Genomic DNA, 22313 nt, shown 5'->3' on the forward strand with positions numbered 1-22313 from the left:
CCCCCTATAGCTGGCTGTGGATCTGCCAGCAGGGGGGCTGTCCTACATTCTATATATATATCTATCTATATATAAAATGCAAATAACCGCAAATATATATATATATAAAGATAAATACATATAATTACATAAAAGATTACATTAGTATACACGTAGAATTTAAATACCTATAAATGCATATATATTAAAATTCTACGTGTATATTTAAGTAATCTTTTAACATAATTAGGTTATTTGATTTATTAGAATTTGATTGACATGCCTGACAACACAGGGAGAAAGTGCAGAGAATTTAATTTGCAAGCACAATATTTGACCCTGTAACTCTCCAAGACACCATAAAACCTGTACATAGGGGGTACTGTTTTACTCGGGAGACTTTGCTGAACTCAAATATTAGTGTTTCAAACTGGTAAAGTGTATTACAATGATGATATTTTAAGAAAAAGTGAAGTTTTTTGCATTTTTTTTACAAACGAATGGCACTTTTATGGACTATATTATTGTTGTAATATGTTTTACTGTTTTAAAACACTAATATTTGTGTTTAGTGAAATCTCCCGAGAATAACAGTACCCCACATGTACAGGTTTCATGGTGTTTTGGAAAGTTAGAGAGTCACATTTAAGGCTTACATTTCATTTTTTTGACATTGAAATTTGCCGGCTTGGTTATGTTGCCTTTGAGAGCGTATGGTAGCCCAGGAATGAGAATTACCCCCATGATGGCATACCATTTGCAAAAGTAGACAACCCAAGGTATTGCTAGTGGGGTATGTCCAGTCTTTCTTAGTAGCCACTTAGTCACTGGCCAAATATTTGTTTTTTTCTTTTTTCACACAAAAACAAATATGAACGCTAACTTTGGCCAGTGTTTGTGCCTAAGTGGCTACTAAAAAAGACTGAACATACCCCACTTTCAATACCTTTGGTTGTCTACTTGTTCAAATGGTATGCCATTATGGGGGTAATTCTCATTCGTGGGCTACCACACCCAGGGGAGGGCTGGCAGCCTTAGGCCTGGGGGGCAAAACCAGTCAAGTGGCCCATTGCGCCACCAAATCAGTTCACCATCCATGCCCACCTTTTCCTGATTTTATAACGGATATTGATGTTATGCTAATCCGTAGCTCTTTGCCATACCCGCTCCTTCATGGCTCTGACTTTCAATGTTGTCAGAGCACAGGCTGAGAATCTCTGAGCCTGTGCTCTGACTCACTAACTGAGCGCCGGAACCACGAGGGAGAGGATATGATCTGACTGCACCTACTGCTGGTGCGCACCAGTGGACCACCAGCGAATCATTTAAATTAAATATGCTGGTGTACCCAACTTGTGAGCTGTGTTGGCCGCCGGGTGCCTCTGTTGTCATGGCACCCTGCGTGACTGCACAGCTTGCCCACCCCAACGGCTGGCCCTGCTGACACACACTGATGTTACTACTTAGACATCCCTCAATATTAATACAGACATCAGAGTAAACACCAATAAACTGTGGAAACAGAGCTGATCCCCCCAAATTTATAAAGGTTTGCTTAGAGGATTTATTCAAGATTAAATCATGCCTCCTCCTCTCTCTCCCCCATGCGCTGCTCTGTAGGCTGGGAGGAAGTGAAGAGTAATCACAGTCTCCCAGCACAACGCCACCTGTGGCTGCATGGGGAACAGCTGTTTAATGTAATGCTTGCAGGACGGCTAGCTGCCGCAGAACCTCTTTGTTTCCGTCTCTGCAAAGGGCTCCAGGCACTGCTTGTTGTGAGTGTGAGCCACTGTAAATTAGGGGCAGAGGGCACTTGCACTGCGGTCAAGACGGGTCTGGGCAGAAGGAGAGTACAGTGCAATCAGTGCACTCCCCTCCTGTGGGTCACCAGTACACTGGTGCACCTGCCCAGGATCAGAGCCGGTGGAAGGATTTTTGCCGCCCTAGACAAAATATAAATTTGCCGCCCCCCCCCATGTGACATCACAATGCCCCACCCATATGATCTGCCATATGAACTAACGCCAGTGCTGCACACAGTGTGTGTTTACATTAAAAAGCCTGCAGGGACCAGCTATAGACACCAGAACCACTTCATTAAGCTATAGTGTCCCTTTAATGTGAGGTAAATTATAGATTAGTGTCACTAATAATATACTAGATTGCCTACTTACAATTAGATGAGGATGATGATGGGCTGCAGTTTGGCTCCACTGGTCTGGTGTAGAACAGGATCTCTGGAGGCTGTTTGCAACTGTGGTCACAAAATTCAATGTTCTGGGAGAATTGGAAGCAGCTCCATTTTTGGGGGCCTCTTACACAGCTCAAGGTCTGGGCCCCAGTGCCTGACGGTGAGTATGCCCATAAGGCCCACTCATAAGTCCACTTATATGTTCCACCCACCCATGAGTTCGCTCACAGGGAGTGGAGTGTGTAGGGGATGTGTTATGTGTTATTGTAGAGGATCTAATATGTGTGCTTATGGTATGTAGTGTATAGGGATACCAGTTTGTGCAGGTGATGCAGTGTGTATTTGTGTATAAGGGGTGTATTATGTGTTTCTGGTTGTGTGTAAGGGATGCATTGTGTGAATCTGTGTTTGTATGCATAAGGGATGCAATGTGTGTGTTTGTATGTGTGTGCATTGAGTGTAAGAGATGCATTGTGTTTCTGTGTGTATGTAAGAAAAACAGTGTGTGTGTTTGCATGTGTGTGTAAGGGTTTGCATTGTATGTTTCTGTGTATGTGTGCAAATGATGCATTGTCTTTGTGTGTAAGGGTTGCATTGTGTGTGTGTGTGTGTAATGGATGCATTGTGTGTTTCTCTGTGTGTAAGGGAAGCATGTTGTGTTTCTGTGTATGTATAGGGATGCATTGTGTGTTTCTGTGTATGTATAGGGATGCATTGTGTGTGTGTGTGTGTGTGTGCGTAGTGTGAAAGAGCTCCCTGTCTTGCCCCCTGTCCTATAGAGCTGTCCCTTCTGTCCCTTAGAGCTCTCCCCTGCCCCTTAGTGGTTTCTCCTCTCCCCCACCCTCCCCTAGCGGTCTCTTCTCACACTCACCCACCCTCCCTGTGCTCTTCTCATCCCCCCTCCACCCTCCCTGTGTTCTTCTCACTCCTCCCTCTGTGTGTTCTCCTCACCCCCCCTGTGTTCTTCTTACCCCCCTCCTCCCTGTGTTCTTCTTACTTCCCCCCTTGTTCTTCTTACTCCCCCCTTGTTCTTCTTACTCCCCCCTTCTTCTTATTACTCCCCCCTTCTTCTTACTCCCCCCTTCTCCTTCTTCTTACTCCCCCCTTCTTCTTCTTCTTCTTACTCCCCCCTTCTTCTTAACCCTCCTACTTATTCTTACTCCCCCTTCTTCTTCTTATCCCTTCTTCTTCTTAACCCCTTCTTCTTCTTACCCCCTTCTTCTTCTTACCCCCTTCGTCTTCTTACCCCCTTCTTCTTCTTACCCCCTTCTTCTTCTTACTCCCCCTCTTCTTCTTACTCCCCCTTCTTCTTCTTACCCCTTCTTCTTCTTACCCCTTCTTCTAATTACTTCCCACTCTTGTTCTTCTTACTCCCCACTCTTTTTCTTACTCCCCCTTCTTCTTCTTACCCCCTCTTTTTCTTATCTCCCCTTCTTCTTACTTCCCCCTTCTTCTTACTCCCCCTTCTTCTTCTTACCCCTTCTTCGTCTTACTCTCCACTCTTCTTCTTCTTACTCCCCCCTCTTTATCTTACTCCCTCCTCTTTATCTTATTCCCTCCTCTTCTTCTTCTTACTCCCCCTCTTTTTCTTACCCCCCTCTTTTTCTTACCCCCCTCTTTTTCTTATCTCCCCTCCTTCTTACTCCCCCCTCCCCCTCTTCTTACTCCCCTCCCCTCTTCTTCCCCCCTCTTTTTCTTTTCTCCCCTCCTTCTTACACTCCCCCTTCCCCTCTTTTTACTCCCCCCTCCTCTTACTCCGCCCCTCCCCTTACTACCCCCTCCCCTCTTACTCCCCCCTCTTATTATCCCCCTCCCCTTTTCTTACTCCCCCCTTCTTCTTACTCTCCCCCCTCGCCTCTTCTTACTCCCCCCATCTTCTTACTCCCCCCTCCCCTCTTACTCCCCCCTCTTCTTACTCCCCTCTCCCCTCTTACTCCCCGCTCCCCTCTTCCTACTCCCCCCCTCCCCTCTTCTTACTCTCCCCCTCCCCTCTTCTTACTCCCCCTTCCCTCCCCTCCTCTTACTCTCCCCCCTCCCCTTACTCCCCCCCTCCCCTCCCCTTACTCCCCCCTCCCCTCCTCTTACTCTCCCCCTCACCTCCTCTTACTCCCCCCTCCCTTCTTCTTATTCCCCCCTCCCCTCTTCTTACTCCCCCCTCCCCTCTTCTTACTCCCCCTCCCCTCTTCTTACTCCCCCCCTCTTCTTACTCCCCCCCTCCACTCCCCTCCCCTCACTCTCCCCCCTCCCCTCCCCTTACTCCCCCCCTCCCCTCCCCTTACTCCCCCCCTCCCCTCTTCTTACTCCCCCCCTCCCCTCTTCTTACTCCCCCCCTCCCCTCTTCTTACTCCTTCCCCACTCCCCTCTTCTTACTTCCACCCCCCCTCCCCTCTTCTTACTTCCACCCCCCCCCTCCCCCCTCACTGCCAAACAACACCCCAATATGTTCAGCAACATCTCCCGAGTACAGTGATACCCCGCATGTATAGGGTTGCTGGGTTGTTTGGGGGCCAAAAGGCAACAATCAGAACTTGTACATGTCAGTTTTTTAACTTTATATAAAGGTATGCTTGGTCTATCTTCAGTTTGACATATTTTTGCACCCCCCAGTTAATGTTACCATCATGAAAGTATATACAGTATATATTTTTATAAAGTAGATGGGGTGTTTTATCTTCTTTCCCCCAACCATTTTACCCCCCCAAAAAAACAAAGAAAGTGTAGTGGTAATTTTTAAACTCTGTTTTTTATGCACACGTCATCTGGTTTTGGCCAGCTGGTTATGTGTTACTGACAGAAAACTTGTTAGACCAAATGTACATTTAGCAGCAATCTTTAAACTGACTCCTGCAAATAGAATCTAACTGGAGATTTGGGGGAAGGAAACTGAATAACAAAAAATGGCTGTTTTCCAAAAAAAAAAAAAATCAGGAACACTTCTTACAACTGTTCTGTGTGGTACAGCTTGAAACATGTTCCTACACACAGTCCTGGTTTCAAAGGGCAATCAGGACAGTGAAAAGGGGTGTCTGTCCTTTTCCCGTTTTTAAAACAGACCCGGACAACGTTTCTGGGGGGGGGTTTCTAGCACTTGGCGGTAACTTAAAAATAAAATGCCTGGACTCAGCTTGCACCTTTGCTGTCCATCTCCATAAATTGTTAAAGAAATTATTTGCAACTGAAATTGGAGAAAGGTGGTTTTCCCTGGATTATTTTTTAAAAAGCAAAAATTAGTTGTGGCTTGCTATTTGCATCAGATAGATAGCCACCTTTTTATACCATGCTTTAGTTTTTCCTAAAATAAGATATGGCTGCATCAGCTGATCAGCCAATTCAACACCCCCCATGTACTTATTATACGCCCTGATGCAAACCGATTTGGACTCTACTCTGCCCCGGACAGAGATGTCTGACATGCGTTCGTCATGGATGGTGGTTAGCATGTTGACATCTTTCCTGTCCCTAAATTTTAGTGCAAGCACTTCAGCTTTGCGAAGTGCTTTACATTCGCCTTTTTTTAATTTTGCCTCTATGAGAGATCGTGGAAAGTCTTTGGAATTTTTTCTGGCAGTGCCGCAGGCCAGTGTCTGTAAACCATAAAGTGTTTTAAACAGACGGACACTACTATAAAAATTATCCACATAAAGGTGGTAACCTTTATTAAACAAGGGGTTTAGTAGGTCCCATACAAGTTTCCCACTTGTCCCCAGGGAGTCAGGACAGCCAGGAGGGTCCAGTTGACCATCTTTCCCCTCATATACACGAAAGGCAAACGTGTATCCACTTTCGCTCTTGCACAGTTTGTACAGTTTTATGCCATACCTAGAGCGCTTTGAGAGGATGTATTGTCTGAACCCTAATCTCCCTTTGCATTTCATTAGCGATTCATCTATGGATACATTTTGATGGGGTGTATAAACATCTGAAAATTTGTCCTGAAAATGGTCTAGCAGTGGGCGTATTTTATGAAGCCTATCGTATTGGGGGTGATCTCTAGGGTGACAGAGGGTATTGTCACTGAAATGTAAAAATCTCAGCAGTAACTCGTATCTGGCTCTAGGCATGGTTTGGGAGAATACTGGACTAGACATTATTGGGTTGGTGCTCCAGTATGAGCGAATCGGGGGCTTCTTTATAATCCCCATGAGCAGTGTAAGAGCCCAGAATTTTTTAAGCTCTGGGACATCTGTGGGAGTCATGCTCCCTGACTGTATAGCTACCTGGATTGTTATCAATAAATTGGGTAGCATACAAGTTAGTCTGGGAAGCAATCTCCTCCAAGATGGTATCCCCTAAAAATAGTTCTACATACTGCATTGGGGAGAAGCCATCCACATTAACATTAATGCCTGCATTGGCACTAAAAGGGGGGACGTTGGACTCGGCTAACTGTGGAGGTACCCAGTCCTCCTCCACATTTGGCATAGCAGAGGAAGCACAGCTTCTTTCTTCAGCCGGCTCACACACAGAAGACATGTCGTCTTGACTAGACGTGTCAGAAAACAGACCTGGGTCAAAATCTGACGCAGTGTCAGTGGCGTCAGAGTCTGACGCCAAGAAGGCATGTGCCTCCTGCAAGTTATACATACGCTGCATGTTTTACACACAACTTAAAACAAATTACAAACACAAATTTTTTTTATACTTTTTTTTTCCTTTTTTTTTTTTACTCAAACAGACTAAACAGCAATCCCTACGCTAACTCCTGTCACAAAAATCTAATGGAGATTTGGGGGAAGGAAACTGACTGACCAAGACAGACCAAAACAGACCAAGACAAAGATTTTTAAAACAAATTTAACCCTTTAAGGGCAAAAAAATAAAAAATACAGACAGCACAAATGCACTGCTGTAACAGATCTGGATCCACCTAATGAAAAAAGTGTTTATGTATATATGTATATATATATATATATATACTTTTTTCATATATATGTATATATATATATATATATATATATATTGTGTAAATCTCTCAATCTCTCAATAGATGAAAAAGTAAGATGGCGGCGTGAACCCGGAGCTCCCCGCAAGGCTCACAGCAAACCCTCGCCAGTAGCACCTAATTGCCCCGAAAATGGGCAAATCACAGAAGGCAACGCAAGCTTCGAAGCCCGCAGACACCCCAAGGGGAACATCGAACCCCTCCATGCGGCGATTCCTGACAACCCAGGCAGACGGAGAAACACAGGCCTCCACTGACTCGATGGTCACAGGAGAGGCCCTCTCGACACCCCTCTTGAGTGGAGATGAAGCACAAGCAGGGACGCCACTACCATACCCCTCGGAGCCGAACCCGGAATGGCTCCGCATTCTCCGCAATCTACCTACCAAGGCAGACCTGGCGGAAGCAAACAACAGCCTCCGGACATCCATCACTGTAGAACTGCAGGCCATGCGGGAGGAATTCTGCGGCCTACATCAAAGGGTCTCCCAGATTGAGTAGGACACAAGATGAAGGGCTGCATCATAGTAATGGGAGGGGGTGGGGGAGATGGGAAATTAGCTACCCAAGGGCTCAACTACAGGACGGCTGAACAGGAGCCGAAAGGTACTCATATCTGACCGAATTTTAGCAGATAGATTGGGGAGCCGACATGTAGGCATGGGAGGGAAGGGGGACCCCAGAGGGAGGGGGACGGGTCGATAAATGCTTAAACACACCTCCGTAGGTGATCGGAGAAGATAGGATGCAGACGATAAACTAAGAGGGCTTATGGCTAATAATTGACAATGCCTGTTATTGTTTTCATTGTTACTGTTTTACTTTATGTTAATTATAATGTTATATGGTATACGTTGCTAATGACACACACGTACACTGGCGAGGATAAGTGACACATACACAATCATACAGAGCCCCAAGGGGGACACCGAGGGACTAGGAGAGAGACACTAGGTCACACCAGGGAGAGACTCGCGGAGCGAGCAACCAGGACACTTCCATACACACGTAGAGGCCTAGGCCTTCCAACCACTCCCACGAGGGACAGGTGTCACTTACAAGGGGTCGACATCTAACACCCAGGAGCGGCCAAGAGCCCTCACGTCCACCGAGACGCAAATACCCTAACGCCGATTAGAAGGCGGATACCCCACACTACACACTCACATACCCATTTAACACAACACATACTCAACTTAACTTCCGACCCGGGACTGCCGGGACAGAGGACCAAGTAGGCCCAGCTCAAAATGTCGCTGACTCTGGCTAATCTCACACTAATAACCATAAATGCAAGGGGCTTGAACAAACCTGAAAAGAGGTCAGCAGCCCTGAAAGATTTCCATGCTGCTAGGGCGTCCATAGTATTTATCCAAGAGACGCACTTCAAAGAGGGAGCCAGACCGAAGCTACATAACCACCACTATCCCACGGGCTACTACAGCGACTATCACGGGGGCAAGGCCAGGGGAACAGCAATCTTGATACACAGGGGAATCCCATTTCAGGAACAGGGCCTACAGACGGACCGGGAGGGGAGATATGTTCTCCTAAAGGGAACGATAGCGGGACAGATATATACTTTCGCCAACATATATGCCCCCAACCAGAGACATCACAGATTCCTAGCCGGAATACTCCGTAAGATACAGGGGTTTACAGAGGGTACACTGATCATAGGAGGGGACCTCAACATTGCCCTAGACCCTAAATGGGACACGTCCACAGGCACATCCCACATACCTACGCAACACCTGACCACACTCAAACGCCTCATATCCAAATACAAACTAGTAGATGGCTGGAGAGCCCACCACCCAGACGAGAGGGATTATACGTACTTCTCCCACCCCCATAATTCTTACACCAGAATAGATTACTTTTTCATGACTCATTACCACCTCCCCCTCGCCCTACGAGTAGAACACGGCACGGCCACCTGGTCGGATCACGCCCCCGTGACACTCACGATAACGTCCCCACTCTACAGACCCAAGGTCACTAAGTGGCGGCTCAATGAACACTTACTTTCCATACCGGAGGTAAAAGCGGAAATCGACACGGCTCTCCGTGAATTTTTTGCCACAAACACCCCATCCCAAACATCCCCGACGATCATGTGGGAGGCTCACAAGAGCGTGATCAGGGGCCATTTCATTCAAAAAAGCGCCAAACTAAAGAGACAAAGGGAGGCAGCTATGGCAGACACTCTGACAAAAATTAGGGAGATCGATAATCTGAACAAAACCAACCAGACGCCCGAATCGCAAAGTCAACTACTCGCACTGACCAAAATGCTCCAGACAAGATACCACAGAGATGCGCTGTGACATACCGCCTTTTTCGCACTACACGGCAACAAAAGTGGCAGGCTATTGGCACGGATGTTAGCCAAACGTAGACAACAGACGTACATAGACCGCATAAGGGACGATAAGAACACACTACACAGACTGCCTTGCAAGATACAGGAAACAATCAGGGCATACTACGCTAATCTGTACGTACTACACGGACCACACACACCAGGCGGACACAAGACTGACGGATTCCATCAACGCATACCTGACGCTCCACTCGACGCCTACAATAGACAGGGACACGGCTGAAATACTAGACAGGGAGATAACACCAGAGGAACTGACAAAAGCAGTGAAACAGACGAAAACGGGCAGAAGCCCAGGCCCAGACGGCTTACCACTATGCTATTATAAGACATACGCAGACATACTATATGCCCCACTCATAATGACGTTCAACGCCATAAAAGAGGATCATCCACTTCCCAAGCAATCCCTGGCAGCCCACATCACTATTATCCCTAAGGAAGGAAAGGACAGGGAACACTGCGGAAGCTACCGCCCTATTTCCCTAATAAACAGCGACCTCAAACTCCTGACTAAAATATTAGCGAATAGACTACAATCATATATACCCACTTTGGTACACCCAGACCAGGTGGGATTTGTACAGGGGAGAGAGGCACGAGAAAACACCATGCGCACCCTCACATTGATGCATAGTGGTACACGCATTGCCGGAGGCCTTCTCCTGCTATCCACGGACGCGGAGAAGGCCTTCGACAGAGTGGGATGGAAATACCTATTCCGGACCCTCACCCACATGGGCCTGGGCCCGGGCATTCGGGGATGGATAGAAGCCCTGTATGCGCAGCCCTCCGCACAGGTGATTGTAAACGGGGCCCTCTCGGAACCATTCGACATACTAAATGGCACACGTCAGGGATGCCCCTTGTCCCCGATCCTCTTCGTCTTGGCCCTGGAGCCACTACTGATGGCCATCAGAAACAACCCGGACATAACGGGGATGAGGACGGGGTCGACCCACCATAAGGTCGCGGCCTACGCTGACGACCTACTGTTCTACGTGACTAACCCCGAAATATCACTCCCAAATATATTGAAAACATTACAGGAATACGGGCGGCTCTCCAATTTGAAAATCAATTTGAACAAATCATTCATACTAAACATAAGCATCCCCGAACGTAGGGCGGAACCCCTGCGCCAACATCACTCGATCCAATGGGCGACTCAGAAGCTCAAGTACCTAGGAGTCTGGTTGACAAGGAGGGTAGGGAACCTATTTAAGGAAAACTTTACTGACCTACTAACGAAAATGCGCACAGAGATGCAGGAATGGGCACACCCCCATATATCATGGTTAGGCCGCATTCAGGTGGTAAAAATGAACTTCTTACCGCGCCTGCTCAACCTGTTCCAGGCTATCCCAATACTGATCCCACCCACATACTTTGCCTCACTACGTACAGCCATAATCCGATATGTATGGAATGGGAAAAAACCCAGGGTTAACCATGCTCTTCTAACGCAGCCAAAGGACAGAGGTGGTCTGGCTCTGCCGGACTTCACCCTGTACTACAGGGCATGCCACTTTCTACGGATAGTGGAATGGACCAAACCGGGCACACAAAAGCTATGGAAACAGGCGGAGGAACACGAGGCGGGAATCCCGGTCGCAGTGCTGCCATGGCTGCCACCCGAGGCATCGATAGGGCACGCAACACACTCCCCTTACACGAAAGCGACTCTATGGGAATGGAACCACGCCAAAGGGAAACACGGCCTTACCACCTATCCTACTCCCCTGCTACCACTCACGCATGATCCCGACTTCCCCCCCGGAACGAACCCGAGAGCATTCAAGGACCTAATCCAAGACCCTCTACCCAGACTTACACATGTACTCACACCTAAAGGCCCGAAGACCATAGACGACCTAAGGGGACAATCTGAACACACCTTTTTAATACACCTCAAATACAGACAAATTAGGAGCTATATAACCTCCCTCCCACAGGGTCCCATACTGACGAGGGCAACCACCACTTTCGAGACTCTCTGCATGGACCCTCACCCACTGACACATGGAATCTCCGTCCTATACACCCTCCTGCTAACACTTACGCCAACAGAACAACCACGATTTATGGGGAAATGGGAGGCAACACTAGGCCACACCACGGATAAAGGTGAATGGGAAAAAATTTGCTATCTCACACATCACTGTTCAAGCTTTAGTAAGACACAGGAAACGGCATACAAGCTATTGACCCACTGGTACTACACTCCCGCAACACTACATACACGAATCCCGCCACATTCCCCCCAATGCTGGCGATGCGAGGAGGAACAGGGCACCCTCTTACATATATGGTGGGACTGCAACAAGATAACCCCTTACTGGAAAACTATACACAAAATCATTTGCCAATACACAGATGATCCGCCACCATTCACCCCGGCAGCAATGCTGCTACATCACACCCAGACCACTAAGAGCGCATACAAAAGATCACTCACTATTCGCATTCTGAATGTAGCCAAGGCACTGATACCCCAATTCTGGAAGCAACCAGTCACCCCTCCCCTCAGGATATGGTTCACACAAATGGAGGAACTCAGATCCCTTGAGGAACTCCACAACACTGCAAATGACACCTTCCAAAAATACCTCAACACCTGGACACACTGGATACTAAAATCTACCACATCAGATTTCTATGAGACGATTACAACTCTACCCTGATTTTAATATGCAACGGCCTCACGAACACAGACTACAGGAGGGAACGAATCCCCAACACAGGGATACCACACCATAAATCCATAATGCCGGGACTGGGACCCTCACCCCCCGCTTAGACAGGGGGGTAAGACCCCAAACACATACTAACCCCACACACACCACCAAAGAGAGGGTTACATCCGGGACATCCTCAAGACAGACGTGATACATAATCCCTGAAAGGAATAGTAGAGAGGGGACGGGACACACATCCAATAGGAAATTCGGACCCCCGCCATAGAAGGGAACAGGAGGCACATCACACATCCCTAGGACGAGGGACGCAACACGTAAGAGACATACGCGAAGGACAGGGTCACGGAGCAGATGGTACTCGGGCCCCGGCAGTCTCGGGACCCACCACATGCTACAATCAGATGAGGGCCACAACAACAAAGACACACACACACACAGACACAATACAAAGGATATGAGATATAGTTACTAATGAGGGTATATGATCTCACCGATTCAAGAAGCTGGGACAAATCAGGGAAGAGAACTCAGAACCTACACGCAGTTCTAAAATGAATCGTAATGTTATATAAGCCAAAGGGCAATAGTTCATATGTACTTCGCAAGGGCCCTGCGAGTCCCTACTACACAGAGGCGCATGTGCCCATACAACACTGTGAATTCATACAACTGTTGACAATACCTACTGAAAGTTTTATTTGGGACCTGCGAGTCTCGACATGCTATTTATCACACGTTGAAAAATTATTTGAAAACAATAAAAATCATATTTACAAAAAAAAAGAAAGAGTCTCAATTAAATTAAAGGGGTTACTACAACACTTGTTTTCATTATTTTACTTGTGGGTTCATAATGCCCTGCGTTTTATTAAATAAAAACCTTACAACTTACCTTGATTCCAGTCTCTCAGGCCAAGTTCTACGAAATTCATAAACTATTTTCACTGCACATCATTTTTTTACAAGTCCGTGGTCCAATGAAATGTGGGGAGAGAGGGCTGCACAGAGGGAGGGTGGGAATGGAGGGAGTGCTTCATGTAATTGTCAGATCCATTGCTAACATGGACGTCACGCCAACAGGTCAAAATATGGTACAAGAATTATAAGGCATGATACTAATAAAAACACATATCCTTTAAATCAGAATTCACTTACCAAAAATAGCACACTAGCGCTATCTCATTCCGTTGTGTTTAGACAGCAGCATTCTTCTCTGGTTGAAGTGGCTATGCCAAACTCTGGCTACACCAAATTCTGACCTGGCCTTAATCTTCAACGTTTTGTATTTTCTGGTATCCTTGACATGGCTAATACTAAAGCTGATTTAAATAAATAATAATAATGTTTATGGTTTTCAAATTTTCTAGCCAGTGATAGGTAACATAGCTCTGTTCCTTCCTTTCTTATATATGCATTAAGCCCCGCCACTCTATGGTCCAGTAATACACCACTTCTATCACTCCTACTGTTACTTTGATAGGGGATGGTTTATTTCTTGCTAAGGATCTAATCTGTTCTGGATAGTAATAATGTAAGTGAAAAAGAACTCTAGGGAGGGCTTCACAGATGAATTGCTGCATGTGATAATGTAAGTGAAGGGGAATGTAGGGAAGGCGGCACGGGAGAAGAACGGAAAAAAGGCGGCACAGGAGGAAAACAGAGGGAAGGCGACAGTGCTGCCGTAGGCATGATGGAACTCGGGCACTACCTAGTTTAAATTTGCCCCACCCTTCATGTCAAGTCCACACCTCTTTCTGTTAAAGACTAACACACACACTCACTGATTTGACACAATCTGACAGATACACACAATCACTGACTCACTCACTGACAGACACGCACACACTCACTGATTTGACAAGTGCCTTGTTAGCCTCGCGGAAGATACATCGCCGGAAGGCCGTATGGGGGGAGGAAAACGGAGGAAAGACAGCACTGGAGGGAAACAGAGGGAAGGCGACACGGGAGAAGAACGGAGAGAAGGCGGCAAAGGAGGGAAACTGAGGGAAGGTAGCACAGGAGGAGTGAAGAATTGCTGCCATAATCCATTATCTGACCATTACCGGAATAATTGTAATAGAATAACCAGGACTGGCTGGTCCATTTAAAGGTTATAGACACACTGTTATAGATACACTGGAAGAGTGTCAAGGGTTACTGATTAAATAATGAACACTCAGAAGTAAATATATATTTATATATTTTAAATTTGCAAGTGCCTTAAGTTCCCCTTTGCTTTCTACTGAAAGGAACACTATAGTCACCTAAACAACTTTAGCTTAATTAAGCAGTTTTTGTGTGTAGATCATGCTTCTCAAGTTTCACCGCTCAATTCTCTGCCATTTAGAAGATAAATTACTTTGTTTCTGTTTATCCAGCCCTTTTCATACCTCCCCTGGCTCTGATTGACACAGCCTGCATGAAAAAAAAAAATGGTTTCACTTTCAATCAGATGTAATTTACCTTAAACAATTGTATCTCTTTCTCTGTAAATTGAACTTTAATCACATACAAGAGGCTCTTGCAGGGTCTAGCAAACTATTAACATAGCAAGGGATAAGAAAATCTAAAATCTAAATTAAACAGAATTTGCAATAAAGGAAGGATAAACTGTAGATGACTCTTTACATAAAGTGTTTATGGAAGGCTGTGCAAGTCACATGCAGGGAGGTGTGACCAGGGTTCATAAACAAAGGGATTTAACTCCTAAATGGCAGCGATATACACCAAAACTGCTTCATTAAGCTAAAGTTGTTTTGGTGACAATAGTTTCCCTTGAAATGTCAGATGAATAGGCAAATGATAAAATATTAGTCTGTGTGTGAGATCCCAATCTAGTAAGCATAAATTCTCACCTGACTTTACACGAAATGTCCCCAACTACTTCATCCCAAAACTGATTTTACTGTGGATCCAGACATTCGGCCGTTCCTCAATCTGAGGAGAATAAGAACTATTAGTACCAATGTTAAAAAAAAATACTGCAATGTGATGTGTGGACTGAATTCCAAATATTTGTAATATTTAACGCGTACTACTTACTTAAATAAATTCTTCAAAGGAGATCTTTGTCTTTTTGCAGCTTGTCTTTTTTAAATCTGCAAACTTATTGGAAATAAGTTGTCTATATTCTGACCAGCCTCCTATAAAACCTGCTATAAAACATTGCCATAAAACTTTTTATGACTTTTCTGTATTGTTTTTATGTTTGTATGGTCCCGGCGAAACAACCTTGTGTTCTTTGCTTCCTTACGCCTGTTACAAAAACAGTAGTGCACATGACAATTACTAACAGAAAAAAAAACCCACTGGAAAATTGCTCACACTGAGAAATGCCCACATGAAAAATTACCCACACGGAAAAATGCCCACACAGGATAATATCCAGATATAATAATATATAGTTGGACAAATTATCCTAGTAAACTATACTTTAAACCCTATTATGGCCTTAATTTTGCAATTCACTTCTCAATTCCCTCTTACATGATTAAAGCCCTAAGTCAGGCATAGGCAACCTTCGGCACTGCAGATGTTTTGGACTACACCTCCCATGATACTTTGCCAGCATTATGTGTGTAAGAGTAATATGGGGGATGTAGTCCACAACATCTGGAGTGCCAAAGGTTGTCTATCGCTGCCCTAAGTTATTCCAAATTTTCATCACACCCACTCAGACAGAGGAGCATACACAACAGCAATTTCTCATTAGTGCTATCAAACATGTTACTCAAACACTACCAAGAGATACAGCAGGCATTAAAGGTATTAAATACCAGTAGCTTGCTGGTAAGGAGAGACAGTGAATGCTCTTCACAAGCAAAGGGAGTAACGGGGAGGGAATAAATAGCAGCCAGTCAATCCAAGGCAAAGCAGATGAGAGTGAATGGGTGGCCGGCCAATCGAAAGACATATGGGATCTGAGGGGAGCTAGCCAATAGGGTGATAGACAGAGTTAATGGCCAATAGGGTGAAAGAAAAATCATGGTAAGCAAACTTTGGCTATACCATGATCCACAAGTGACAATGTGAATTAAAAAAAAAACAAGACAAAACGTTCATTTTTATTTCTTCTATTTCCCTTACAAACATTTACACTCAAGAACATTAAATCCCACCTCATACACAAGCCACTTTTGTTTAGCAATGAATTAGTACATGTAAGGACCGTTTCAGCAGACAAGGGGTTAAAATCCGTTTAGGCGATAATCCCCTTTTCACAGACAGGCACAGCTACTTTAAAATCCCCAAAACTCACGAATTTGGATATAAATGAATGCACCAAACTCCCGAATTGCATACAAGGGAATAAGGTAGCACTCCAACTGGAACCTCACGAACAGCTGCTAGCAGACGAACAGGAAAAGCAGACATCAGCTTACACTCCTAGCAATCAATCTCCAGCAGCATACAGTGAATCCCCCCAAGGACGAGACAAGGCTCCGTGTTGAGGGTCAAGCAGTGGTCTGTTTATTGAGGGCTACCTGCCCAGTATTTATGCAGGTCTCCCACCTGGTGGACACTCCCCTAGGGGACCAAATGGAAGACTGAAACAGCAGACAGACATGTATCACTTTCGTACACACAGCCACAATACTTTCCCACAATGCATCCTGGTTTCCTCCTCTCTGTCCTGGAGATAATTAATGAAGTAATTCAATTATCTCCTAGGACAAAGGCAAGACTCCATTATACACGTGGTGACACAGAAACAGACTATCACTTTAAAATACATAAAGACACATTTTATACATAAAACACAGACATGTAAGATATCCCCAGATAGCTCAGGTCTGGGTGCACATTATTATAGGTGAATGGCACGCAGACCACCCGAATACAGTTTAAGTGCCATGGAGCTAAAGTCTTTAATTATATGAACAGGCTCCATGGCATTGCTATCTGGGTTAAAGGATTCACATAAAACATAAAATACCGAATTTCCCTGCATTCACCAAATCCATACGAATGAGAACCAGGGGCTGGAGGTTCAGCGGTGCCTGCACGTAAAAGTGTCCGATTTTGGTGCATGAAAGCCGTGCAGAAAAGAATATTGTTAAGTGTTATATTCACAAATATTTTTTTTTTTTTTTACATTAGGGTTAATTTCATTAGAATCTTCCTGAAGACTACTGAAAATGGAAGGGGATTCATGTTTTTGTGTGTTAACAGGTAATATGTCAATTAAAAGGAAACACAAAATGCAGGTTTTGGTGTGTTAACAGGTAGTTAAGGGTTTTGTTACTGGGGCAGAGGGGGCTATTCAATTGAAATTGAAGGTGCGGCCGTCGGAGTAGGTCCTATAATGAGCGCGCCCCAGTTGGCACTTTAAGCCGCATCTGGATCCATGTTGTTTCTTTGCCAGGTAGCATGTGGCTCTATAAGTGAACCGCACGCATACTACATTAGAAAAAAAATGACAACAATAGTGCTCACTGTGTACACTAAACCAGGAGTAATAAATAAAAATAAAGGTACTCACATTTGATTGAGCAGACACACCGCTTAATGAATAAGAGAGAAATCTTTGATCTCCTCACCAGCCTGAAAGGGCTTACAGCAAGGCTGGCCCTGCATGGTCCGGCAGGGGAGATGAAAGGATCTCCCCTGCTGGCCTTGGTAAACGGCCATCGAGGCCCCCGCGGGCGTTTTCTGCAGAAACCACCACCGCCCATTTGAAAAACCCAAACTGCCCAATAGTGGGCAGTAGTGACCAGGTTGACAGCCCATGATCTATACGGTTTTCAATAAACTTTGGAATCTGGTATCCCTATAGAAAAGGGGTACTGTTGTGGGGGGTAGGGGTACTGTTGTGGGGGGTAGGGGTACTGCTGCGACCCGGAAGCAGAGTAGGAGCCTGCCCAAAACAGGCAGGCAGGTGCCTACTCTGCATTGATGGTGAACCTATGGCCGCACAGAGAGGCCACGTGCCATAGGTTCGCCATCAGTGCCTTAGAGGGAGTTCAGAGAAGGGCTACTAAACTGGTTCATGGATTGCAGGATAAAACTTACCAGGAAAGGTTAAAGGATCTTAACTTGTATAGCTTGGAGGAAAGACGAGACAGGGGGAATATGATAGAAACATTTAAATACATAAAGGGAATCAACACAGTAAAGCAGGAGACTATATTTAAAAGAAGAAAAACTACCATACCACAACAAGAGGACATAGTCTTACATTAGAGGGACAGAGGTTTAAAAATAATATCAGGAAGTATTAATTTACTGAGAGGGTAGTGGATGCATGGAATAGCCTTCCAGCTGAAGTGGTAGAGGTTAACACGGTAAAGGAGTTTAAGCATGCGTGGGATAGGCATAAGGCTAACCTAACTATAAGATAAGGCCAGGGACTAATGAAAGTATTTAGAAAATTGGGCAGACTAGATGGGCCGAATGGTTCTTATCTGCTGTCACATTCTATGTTTCTATGTTTCTATGCCCGGGGAGCTCCAGAACACCGCCACCTAGCGGCCGCTAAGTGTAACAGCGGCCACCCAGTTAACAAGCAATTAAGCTGCGGTTAACCGCAGCTTCAGGGAGGTAAATAGGAGGCACACTCCAACTTCTGGGTGGCCAATTAACAACACCGGCCGGCTTCCCACGGCTCTGGGGAGGTTGGTGAACGGCTGTTTGTTCGGTAGATGAAATCTACCGAACTGCTGTGCAGAAAGGGAGAAATAAATCCTTCTGCACAGTAAAATTAACCCTTTAGCTGCCGGTCCATTATCCAAAGGCAGCAGGCGGGCAACCAGGCTCCTCCAATACAATGTGGCGAGATTGGTTTCATCACAGTACACTTATAACATAGCAAAATTATTCTTTAATTATACTCCATAAAATCACAACGCAAATTGTTGCATATGAATATGAAATATTGTAAGCATAAGATATCAATAACAGTATAAAATATAGGTAATAACTATTCATGCTCATAAATGGGAGATGAATGGCTATCTGCAACTATATATACAGTCATCTCTTCTCTTTGATTTCTATGGTTTTACATATCAGGACATAATAGCAGTCATCTGCTCTATAGTAGGTCTTCTAATTAGGTAAACACAACATATTATACCGCTTTGGAAACGTACTGGATATCGCGCTCGCCTAGCAACCCAGGTGCTCTGGAACCAGGGCTGGCCACGTCCCTGCAAACACACACACACACACTCACTGACAGACAGCCACACAGTGACAGACACACTGACAGACATACACACACAATCACTCAGATACACACTGACAGACATACACAATCACTCACATACACACTGACAGCCAGACACACACAATCACTCAGACATACACACACTGACCGCCCTCCTCCCCTCCCCAAACATTAACTGATTACTTTTTTTAATTATTATTTAAATTTGGATTGTTTTTTTTACCTGGGGTCCCTTCTGACAGGAAGGGAGGAGGGCGGGCGGCGCGTCATATTCCGGCTCCCGGCATCACTCTGCGTGTGGCGCTGGTGAGGGAGCACTGATTTGTGAGCTCTCTGCTCAGCTCCCTCGCCAGCGCCGCCCGCATGAATTCTTATTTTGCCGCCCACCTGCCTGGACTGTTAGTTATTTGCCTGAGCATTTGGGGCGGCGTTTTTTACCGCCACCTGGAAATTGCCGCCCAAGGCAAATGCCTTGTTTGCCTCGCGGCAAATATGTCCTTGGCTGCAGGGTTAGTATGTGCTGTGACCACGATTTCCAGGCCAATGTTTTCTTTTAGTATAATTAATATCATATTTTAAAAAGAAAGGGAGACATAGACCTCCATTATCAGGATCACCTAAAAGAGATTCCGTTTTTATCAAACTGATTCCTCCAAACCATAATAAGTGTGATGTAGAACATGTTTTCATATCTTCTTCAAATCTGGTTAGTATATGTTGAAGTGACCTTGTCACATAACCTATGTAGGGGAAGCCTATAGCGCCTTACTGTCTTCATAGTGGAAAACAAAGGTTCTGCAAGGTCCTCTGTAACTAAACACTTGAACAACTGAAGACATTCATTTTCATAATTACATTTTGAGCATGTGAAACCGCTGAAGAAGGGCGGTGACAGAATTAATAAACTACAACAGAGGGAGTTATATTGAATTTATGAACTGGGCACAATGCACCCAAAGGATTTAAATGTAGAAAGCAATCTATCCTGTTTCTTCTAATTAGGGGAAACTGAGCAGTCATAAACCAATAGTTGAAGGCTCTTGAGGGCCCACCTGTTTTTGAGAATCAATGAACCAATTGGGAAGTTCACAACCAGCAATGAGGCATTAAGAGGTCCAACATATGCTGGAGCCCGTGCTAAACTGTACCAATTTTGCCCCAAACTTAGCTAGCTAATTCAGTCTTACTCTCTTCCCACGAGCCTCTGCTGACACTCTGCACTCCAGGTGGTAGTTGAGGCTGTGCGGAGGGGGCAGGGACAACACACACATCATATCTCCATCCTCTGGCTTCTTCACAGGACAAGCACTGTACAGGGGGCATAGTATGGAGCCCGGGTAGGGGAATGCCCAGCTAATACTGCACGAACAGCACAACCATGCTACTCAATGACAGGTAGGATGGAGGGCTTTAAAAAGCTATCAATGTGGGTAGACAATAGGGAGGGGGCTTGGGGAGAAACCAAAGGCCGAAGGAAAGAGATGCACAAGATTCATAGAGAAAGGGTGAAAAGTATTTTCATACACCCATTAAAACACCTATCACAAACTGCACACAAATACACTCACTCGACACAGGAATATGCCACACACTTCCTCACAACATAAATACACCTCCAATTGTACACATCCAGTGCTATATTACATAAATACATGTTAACATTCATACACTGCCACTATCTACATTCACTCACTGCATAAATAACCCCCACACTCATACCTATAAAAACACATGAACTGGCTTGCCCTGCAGTACATAGAATGCATATTCTGCAGGATTCTTCATTGCCCATTTATTTTTTTTTAAAAACCAAAGGAAAAAAGTTACCTGCGCTCTTTCGACATTCCCATGTATTTTTTTCTTTGGTTTTTACTATATGTATTTTGGCTGATGTGTACTATAGTCATTGCTGCCGCCCAGGAGTAATGGGAGTTTGAGCGCAGGACTAATTCCTTTGTATTCATATTTTTTTTTTTTTACTACAGGGCAACCCTTTTCATGTGCTGTCCATGTATATGTATATACTATATGTGTCCTGGAAAACATGTTAGATCTGGTAACCCTACTTATGTAGCCTATCCTCTGTAAATGGGTGGGAGGGGGCTTTAAAGGTCTTAGGGAGACATGGTTGCCGAAAGTCAAGGACCCACTTTTCGCACCACAAGCAGCCTTCAATCAAAAACATACCTGAGGCGTTACTACAGTGTATCATTTCCAGTACAGGGAAATAAATGTAAACATGAAAAGTGTAAAAACACAACTCACAAAATAGTGACCACACTCACATTGGTATAATGTGGCTACATATGGAAATAAGACTTTTTCTGGCCTGCATTAGCATGATTGGTGCACTATGTAAAGAAAACTCAACAATTGTTGGAAACCACTCTGCTTTAGGTAAGATCAGCAGAAGATCGTTTGATACATATACACATCTGAAGGATCTTTTATTGCCGTAAACTTTGTCGTTGAAGTACGCCATGGGAAGTAGCAGAATTTACTTTAAATGGAGAGTGTCCTGTTACATTTTACTCATGAGTGAGAACTTATATTGTGAAGGAAACAATGATGTATTTAGGAAAATACTTGTTGTCTCCAGCAGGGGTCCCTGTGGATGGGGAATGGTCTTGAATAGGAAGAAAAGAAACACGAAAGACAAGATTTAAATGAACCAGCCCCAGCCAGTCATATAAATGTGTTTCTCACATGTAGCTTGAAACACGTGCTGGAATTTGTATAAACACGTAATTGTAAGACCTGATGAAGATCATTGTGTCAGACATAAATACAGGAGATAAAGGTAACTGAATGGCTAAATGTACATAACTTAAACTTTAGTTTTTCATAAGAAGAAGTTTGTCTACCCTTATTTTTTTTAGTTTTTATTGGTTGATTTTCATATTGTTCCCTATTCTGACAGTGTAATATTTTTTTTCATGTTGTGTCTG

The sequence above is a fragment of the Pelobates fuscus genome, chromosome 1 (assembly GCF_036172605.1).
Source record: "Pelobates fuscus isolate aPelFus1 chromosome 1, aPelFus1.pri, whole genome shotgun sequence".
NCBI lineage: Eukaryota > Metazoa > Chordata > Amphibia > Anura > Pelobatidae > Pelobates > Pelobates fuscus.